Source organism: Cebus imitator, unplaced genomic scaffold (genome assembly GCF_001604975.1).
Source record: "Cebus imitator isolate Cc_AM_T3 unplaced genomic scaffold, Cebus_imitator-1.0 Scaffold425, whole genome shotgun sequence".
Lineage (NCBI taxonomy): Eukaryota > Metazoa > Chordata > Mammalia > Primates > Cebidae > Cebus > Cebus imitator.
In genome coordinates this window covers 1,622,654-1,631,112 of record NW_016107740.1, presented here as the reverse complement: position 1 = coordinate 1,631,112, position 8,459 = coordinate 1,622,654, and the positions used below count along the sequence as shown (strand labels likewise).

The 8,459-nt window shown below is 42.5% G+C and overlaps 1 protein-coding gene across 3 annotated transcripts in view; it reads left to right on the top strand.

Annotated features, from left to right (window-relative positions):
• RHOH (ras homolog family member H) overlaps window positions 1–8,459 on the top strand; it is a 47,413-nt gene that overhangs the window by 19,130 nt on the left and 19,824 nt on the right. Inside the window, exon 2 of one of the 3 annotated variants that reach the window (XM_017509884.2) lies at window positions 7,792–7,972. The exons of the other annotated variants lie outside the window; for them this stretch is intronic. The gene's annotated coding sequence lies outside the window, so the exon portion shown is untranslated. The remainder of the gene's footprint in view (window positions 1–7,791; window positions 7,973–8,459) is intronic. 3 annotated transcript variants of the gene reach the window in all.

Here is an 8,459-nt window from a genome sequence, read left to right as displayed (position 1 = left end):
ATAAGGACTTTTCACAAAAATATGAGTCTTTAGGCAAGAGGTTTATTTCTCTAAGTGTCAGTTTCTCTGAAAACTTTGAGGATTGAATTGTTGGATTGGATGTATATTTCCCCAAGCACAATGTGTGTACTGATGGTAGGAAACAAGATGTTTTTAGGGCAAGCATTTAAAAAATGTTTTTAATAGGTATATATTTATTTGAATGTTTTCAGAAAAAATTATAAGTGACAATGAAATCTATGATCTCATCTATTTAATTAGGAAAAGGCCATGTGAGTTCACTTAGAGTTGATTTTTAAAACATATCAAGTAAATAATAGTTTAAATATGGTTATGAGATGACTGAAATTTGGGGGCAGGATTAGAAGATGATCTTCCAGATTTCAACCAACTTGACTATTCTGGTCTCAGTGACAAAAGGAAAGAAGTTCCCATAAATCATTATAGTGGGATCCTAGAAACCAATATTCCTAGGATCTTAGTTCTCCTAGAAATCTTTCTAGCATGCTGAGCAGGATGGGTTGGACACCAACCAAATCACTGGAATATTCCAAATTAAAAAACAAAATTGCGTGGTGTCTGAAAGATCCCTGCCCTGTGGAGTTCCAGAATGAGTGAGAAGGCAACTTACAGGCCTACTGAGACTTGCTCTTCTGTCAGACGTGGCAGAAGGGTCAGGGTCTTGGACTTGTGCAAGTGATTTCATCAGTTGAGGTCAATCCTGACCCAGGATCCAGTCCTGCTGGGCCATACTTTCTTGAAAGAGACTATCCAGTGATACTAGCAAATGTCACCTCTTCCCAGGAAGAAATGACGGGATGTGTTCATGTTTTCTTTCTTTCTTTTTTTTTGAGATGGAGTCTCGCTCTGTCACCCAGGCTGGAGTGCAGTGGTGCAATCTCAGCTCACTGCAACCTCCGCCTCCCGGGTTCAAGCAATTCTCCTGCCTCAGATTCCTGAGTAGCTGGGACTGGAGGTGTATGCCACCACACCCGGCTAATTTTTTGTAATTTTAGTAGAGACAGGATTTCACCATGTTAGCCAGGATGGTCTCGATCTCCTGACCTCATGCCTCCTACTTCGGCCTTCAAAAGTGCTGGGATAACAGGCGTGAGCCACCTTGTCCAACCCTATATTTTCTTCTACAAAAGATCATGAGATTTTATTTTTACTGTTTTTTTTTTGTTGTTGTTGTTGTTACAGAAGTGGTATATGTCTGTGAAGGAAACTCAGAAGACATAGATAAGCACACACAAAAATTTGTAATTGCACTAGTATGAGCATTGTTAAAATATTGGCATAGGTCCTTGCTTTTTTCTTCTATTTTTACTAAAAAATCAGGATCATGTTGCACATACCAATTTGAACTTGCTTTTCTTTGATCCATATAGCAATGTTGTCACATACTTTTCCCCGTATTATTAAATATTTGTCTACAATAGTAAGGAATTCAATGATAACAGAAGCGTATTGTCTTCCCCCACCTCATAAAAGTTATTTTGTGTGGCAGCTTGACTTGTATTTTGGAAGTAGAGACAAATTAAGGCAAAAATGAATAGAAGGGGCAAATTAATTCCACAAGGAGTGTGTTTTCTGAAAGTCCCTGCTGCTAGAAACGGAGTTGGGATTCTGCCGCCTGGTGTCAAACATGTCAATAATGGCTGTTTGCACTACTTGAGTTGGCATCGAAGATGGATGTCCAACTCCATGTTGGAGCTGTGGATAATCTGGCGAGAGTCACAGATCACCCTTCTGAGAGCAGGCGATTAGTGAGCACCTCTCCAGCTTAGGGCGTATACCAGTAGCTCCCCTGATGGACATCTGGTATGTGATATTTGACTGTTTTGAAGTTGTGGAGGCCGGGCGCAGTGACTCACACCTGCAGTCCCAGCACTGTGGGAGGCTGAGGTGGGCGGATCACCTGAGGTCGGGAGTTTGAGACCAGCCTGACCAACATGGAGAAACCCTGTCTCTACTAAAAAAATACAAAATTTAGCTGGGCATTGTGGCACATGCCTATAATCCCAGCTACTCGAGGGGCTGAGGCAGGAGACTCACTTGAACCCGGGACATGGAGATTGCAGTGAGCCAAGATCATGCCATTGCACTCCAGCCTGGGCAACAAGAGAGAAACTCCGTCTCAAAAATAGTAAAATAGTGCCGGGCGTGGTGGCTCAAGCCTGTAATCCCAGCACTTTGGGAGGCCGAGGCGGGTGGATCACGAGGTCAAGAGATCGAGACCATCCTGGTCAACATGGTGAAACCCCGTCTCTACTAAAAATACGAAAAATTAGCTGGGCATGGTGGTGCGTGCCTGTAATCCCAGCTACTCAGGAGGCTGAGGCAGGAGAATTGCCTGAACCCAGGAGGCAGAGGTTGCGGTGAGCCGAGATCACGCCATTGCACTCCAGCCTGGGTAACATGAGTGAAACTCCGTCTCAAAAAAAAAAAAAAAAAAAAAAATAGTAAAATAAAATAAGGTTGTGGAATACTTTGTACAAGGTCCATACCTTCTGTCCTTGGTGTGGACATTTGGGAGGCAAATGAGTGATGTGTCCCATGGCTGCCTTTTTGTCCGGCAAAGCACGGGGAGAATGGAAGCCTTGGAGAATGGAAGAATTTCATTGAGCTGAAATGACACTCACTCTGGGTCTTTCAGCCTCCTTAGCCACACGGTTGTTCTGCTACTGAGAGTCTGCAGATGAGCTGGTGGTTTCTCCAAGCTTCTGAGAGCTTTCTAAGGCATTCATTATATGCACATTCTCTCTACAATGAGGGCAGTGAACTCTCAACTGGGATGGAACATGTTCCCAGGAAAACATATCCAAATTCTGTTCTTCCTTGTGTAACAATAAGACAGGGGCTACTGGCCAGTCTTGGAAATCAGACACCTGCTGGGGCCCCTTGTGCTTAGCTTGGCTGATGAGCCCAGGCTCAGTGGGCCAAGGCTAGGGGTAGAGAGGGAAGGTTATGGAAGGCAAGGAAGGCGTGAGCAACAGCCTGGGAGTAGGGAAAGGTCATCTGGTGGCAGGAGCTTTAGTCTCTCTGCTCCTTCACCCTTTTCTCTATTCAAATCTGCTCTCAAGGCAGCATGTGATATTGATGGTTCACAGAAACATGAACTACCAGCCTCGGAGGGGCCTTGAGAACCCATCTAGTTCAATGCCTAATTTTGCAGATAAGAAAACAGGTTTGGAGAGGCTAAATGGCAGGAGCAAGGTCACATAACTAGTGACAGAGCTGGGATTCAAGCCTGACCGTCAGTCCAGGGCTCTGATCACCACAAGCTGCCTCTATATACAGTATAGTGAGAAAAGTCTCAACCACCACATGGACTCTTAAAATCATATTTATATTTTCAGATTTATCCATGATGGAAGGAATTGTTTAGTCTTGTACTAAAGGAATTTAGAAAGAGTTAGATGACTCAATCTACTGATAAGGAAAAAGATTTATAATCCATTATTAAGTGAGAAAGACATCACGGAGTAAAGTATAGTATGCTGTAGTTTGTAAATAAAAATGTATGTATGAGGCTGGGTGTGGTGGTTCACGCCTGTAATCCCAGCACTTTGGGAGGCCAAGGTCAGTGGATCACCTGAAGTCGGGAGTTTGAGACCAGCCTGGCCAACATGGTGAAACCCATCTCTACTAAAAATACAAAATTAGCCGGGTGTGGTGGCACATGCCTGTAGTCCCAGTTACTTGGGAGGCTGGGGCAGGAGAATCGCTTGAATCCAGGAGGTAGAGGTTGCAGTGAGCTGAGATTACACCACTGCACTCCAGCCTGGGCGACAGAGCAAGACTCTGTCTCAAAAAAAGAAAAAAAAGTGTGTGTGATAATTACACACATGCATTTATACATACATGCATGTGAATTCATGTAATAATGTAATACCTTTGGAAAAATGCATGAGAAACTTAGTGCGATGGTTGCCTCTGGGAAAGTGGCCTGGGCACTGGCGGACAGGCCTAGCAGGGAGATATATTTTTCCCTTTTGTACTTTTAAAATATTATGATAGGCATGTAATCAGTATTCAAAAAAAAAATGTGAAAGCATTTAAAGATGACATGTGAGCTCAGATAAGGGAGAAATATATTGCTTATTGGGAGCTTCTGGAAGGCCTCATGTGAGAGGTAGCATTTGAGCTGGGCTCTGGGATGGGTAGAAGTTCACCAGGCAGAGCCAGGGCAGGAAAGGTCATGACAGCAGGATTAAAGCTGTTGACGCAGGAAAGGCCAGGGAGAGCATAAGGGATGTTGCATAGTCCAGAGAAATTGCACCAAAGCAGTATGCTGCTGTTTGTATATAAAAATGTGTGTGTAATCGTTACATACATTCATACTTACATGCATGTGAATTTATGTAATAACATAATAGCTTCAGAAAAATGCATGAGAAACTGCATTGGCTAGGTAAAGCAGGGACAGAGGCTGGGCGCGGTGGCTCACTCCTGTAATCCCAGCACTTTGGGAGGCCGAGGCCGGTGGATCACCTGAGGTTAGAAGTTCGAGACCAGCCTGGCCAACTTGGTGAAGTCCCGTCTCTACTAAAAATCCCAAAATTAGCTGGGCACGGTGGTGCGTGCCTGTAATCCCAGCTACTAGGGGGGCTGAGGCAGGGCTGAGGCAGGAAGATCGCTTGAATCTGGGAGGCTGAGGTTGCAGGGCTGAGGAAAAAAGTAAGGAGAAGGCTGGATGGAGGTTACTTCCTACTTACTATGGCATAAAGGGCTCTTCACAAATTGTCCCCATTGTCCCTTTCCAACATCATCTCCCACCTCGCTTCAGCCGCCATAGCCAGCTCTCTATTCTCCAGATACCCACGTGTACACACACGTGGCGGCCAGCCGCTCCCGCTGCCTGCATGCGGTCCATCAGTCCTATTTTCTCTCTCCTCCAAGACCAGGCTCAAATGTTCCTCCTCTCCCCACTCCTCACCCCACCACCCTGGAAGATTTTAACACTCTGTCCTTAGGGTTCTCTTGGCATTTTGCATTTACCTTTATTATAGAACTTGGCCGTTTAAATTTTAATGTTTTGTGGGATGAAGCAGAGAGTGAGGTCATTTATATGCAGAACATTGTGTCTCCTCTCTCTAACTTAGCATTTTATTCTCTGAGGTCCTAGCTAGATGAGACTTTATGGTGATAAAGTACAGCCACACCATTCTGCCTGTGCCAATGCACGACCTCTCCAAATGAAATAATTTCTTCTATAGAGAAAAAAAAGTGAGGGTGAGAGACATTATTAACAAAGTAAAAAAAAAAAAAAAAAAAAATTTAAAACCTCTGAGCCTAGTCTAAATGGTATTAACATTTTCTTTATTATCTTCTGCCACATTAGGGTCCTTAAAAGTAGGCCTAGTTTAAAGACAATTAAAGGCAGATATTCTGTCACTGTTTTTAGACAGTGGATTTGAAATATGTTAATTGAACAGTGTATATGCATAGGCAATGAACTGAAACATTAAGAAAGAATTTTGCTCTGGAATATCCTGGCAGTTTTAGGGTGATCATGTATTTGTTTTGCTGTTTCTTGATCTTTCTGATCCTAATCAGAAGCTGAGCGTCTAGGGAAATATTTTATTCTATTGCTGTGTATCTACAATATCATCTGTGTAAAAAGAACGTACGTCTGTATTTCTTTCTTTTTCTTTTTTTGAGACAGTATTGCTCTGTTGCCCAGGCTGGAGTTCAGTGGCATGATCTCAGCTCACTGCAGCTTCCACCTCCTGGGTTCAAGTGATTCTCTTGCCTCAGCCTCCCGAGTAGCTGGGGCTACAGGCGTATGCCACGACACTGGCTAATTTTTGTATTTTTAGTAGAGATGGCGTTTCACCATGTTGGCCATGCTGGTCTCGAACTCCTGACCTCAAGTGATCTACTCACCTCAGCCTTCCAAAGTGCTGGGATTACAAGCATGAGCCTCTGTGCTTGGCCCATATGTCTATATTTCGAAAGAAGATTGAAAAAGTCTAAGAAAACCTGAGTAAACTTAGGTTCTTAGATTATTCCTCTTTGTTCCTCTTCTCCCTTAGGCAATTTAGGGAGTAACTGATATGTTCCTAGTACAATTTAATCTATAGCGGGACATGTGAAAGGTGAGCTGAGAATTCCCAGTGAGCCTCGATTTGTCCATCATTGCAGAGACCTTTCCTTCCCTTCGCGGCAAGGGAAGATAGATTGTGCCAGACTAAGTTTGCACATTTACCTTTCTACATAAATGGGAAACCCTTCCCAGTTTGTTCAACTGCTTGCTTTTTTTCAGTTACCGATACAGGCATACCTCATTTGATTGCACTCCACAGACGTTGCATTTTTTGCAAACTCAAGGTTTGTGGCAACTCTGTGTTGAGCAAGTCTACCAGCACCATTTTCCCAATAGCATATGCTCATTTCATGTCTCTGTCATATTTTGGTACTTCTCAAAACAATTCAAACGTTTTCATTATTATTGTATTTGTTATGGTGATCTGTGATCAGTGACCTTTGATGCTACCATTGCAATTGTTTTGGGGCATGATGAATCATGCCCAGGTAAGACAGCAAACTTAGTGGATAAATGTTGTGAGTATTCTAACTGTTCCCCCCACTCTCTTTCTCTCTTTGGGCCTCCCTATTCCCTGAGACACAATGATATTGAAATTAGGCCGGCTAATAAACCTGTAATGGGTTCTCAGTGTTTAAGCGAAAAACAGAGTCATGTGTCTCTCACTTTAAATCAAAAGCTAGAAATGTTTAAATTTAATGTGGAAGGCATGTTGAAAGCTGAGACAGGCCAAAAGCTAAGCCTCTCATGTCAGTTAGCCAGGTTGTCAATGCAAAGGAAAATAGATATTGAAGGAATGAAAAGTTCAACTCCTGGGAACACATGAAGGATAAGGAAGTGAAACAGCCTTATTGCTTGGACAAAGCTTTAGTGATCTGGATAGAAGATCAAACCAGCTATACAATTTCTTTAAGCCAAAGACTAATCCAGAACAAGGGCCTAACTTGCTTCAATTCTATGAAGGTTAAGAGAGGTGAGGAAGCTGCAGAAGAAAAGTATGCAGATAGCAGAGGTTGATTGACTACGTTTGAGGAAACAAGCCATCTCCATAACACCAAGGTCTAAAGAGAAGCAGCAGGTTCTGATGAATAAATACAGCAAGTTATCCAGAAGATCTAGCTAGGGTCATTGATGAAGGTGGCTACAGTGTACAATAGAAGTTTCCATGGAGACAAAACAGTCTTCTTTTGGAAGAATATCCATCTAGAACCTTCACAGCTAGTGAGAGGTCAATATCCGGCTTCAAAGCTTCAAAGAGCAGGCAGACTCTCTTGTTAGGGGCTAATGCAGCTGGCGCCTTTAAGATGAAGCCAGTGCTCATTTACTACCCCGAAAGATCCTAAGGCCTTAAGAATTATGCTGAATCTACTCTGCCTGTGCTCTATAAATGGAACAACTAAAGCCTTGATGATAGCACATCTATTTACAGAATGGTCTACTGAATAATTTAAGCCCACTGTTGAGACCACTACTCAGAAAAACAGATTCCTTTGAAAATATTACAGCTTATAGACAATGCACCTAGTCACTCAAGAGCTCTGATGGAGATGTGCAAGGAGATTAATGCTGTTTTCCTACCTGTGAACACAATATCTATTCTGCAACCCATGGATCAAGGAGTACTTTCAACTTTCACATCTTATTATTTAAAAGTACATTTTGTAAGGCTGTAGCTGCCATAGACAGTGATTCCTTTGACGGATCTGGGCAAAGTAAATTTAAAATCTTCTGAATTTTAGATCCCACTCAGAACATTTATGATTCATGGAAGGAAGTCAAAATATCAACAATAACTGGAGTTCAGAAGAAGTTGATTCCAAGCCTCATGAATGACTTGAGGATTTAACATGTTAGAGGAGGAAGTAACTGCCGATGTGGTAGAAAGAGCAAGAGAGCTGGAGTTAGAAGTGGAGCCTGAAGGTAGGACAGAATACCTGCAATCTCATGTTAAAATTTAATGCATGAGGAGTTGCTTCTTACGGATGATCCAAGAAAGTTGTTTCTTGAGATGGAATCTACTTTTGAATATACTGTGAAAACTGTTGAAATGACAACAAAAGATTTAGAATATTCCGTAAACTTAATAGATAAAGCAGTGTGGGATTTCAGAGGATTAGCTCCAATTTGAAAGAAATTCTGCTGTGGATAAAATGCATTTCATGCTGCAGAGAAAAATCTTTCATGAAAGGAAGAATCTATCGATGTGGCAAATTTCATTGTTATTTTATTTTCAGAAATAGCCACAGCCACTCCAACCTGCAGCAACTGCCACCCTGATCAGCTGGCAGCCATCAACACTGAGGCAAAGAGATTAGGGCTTGCTGAAGGCTCAAATGATTGTTACCTTTTTTCTTTTTCTTTTTTTTTTTTTTTTTGAGACGGAGTTTCGCTCTTGTTACCCAGGCTG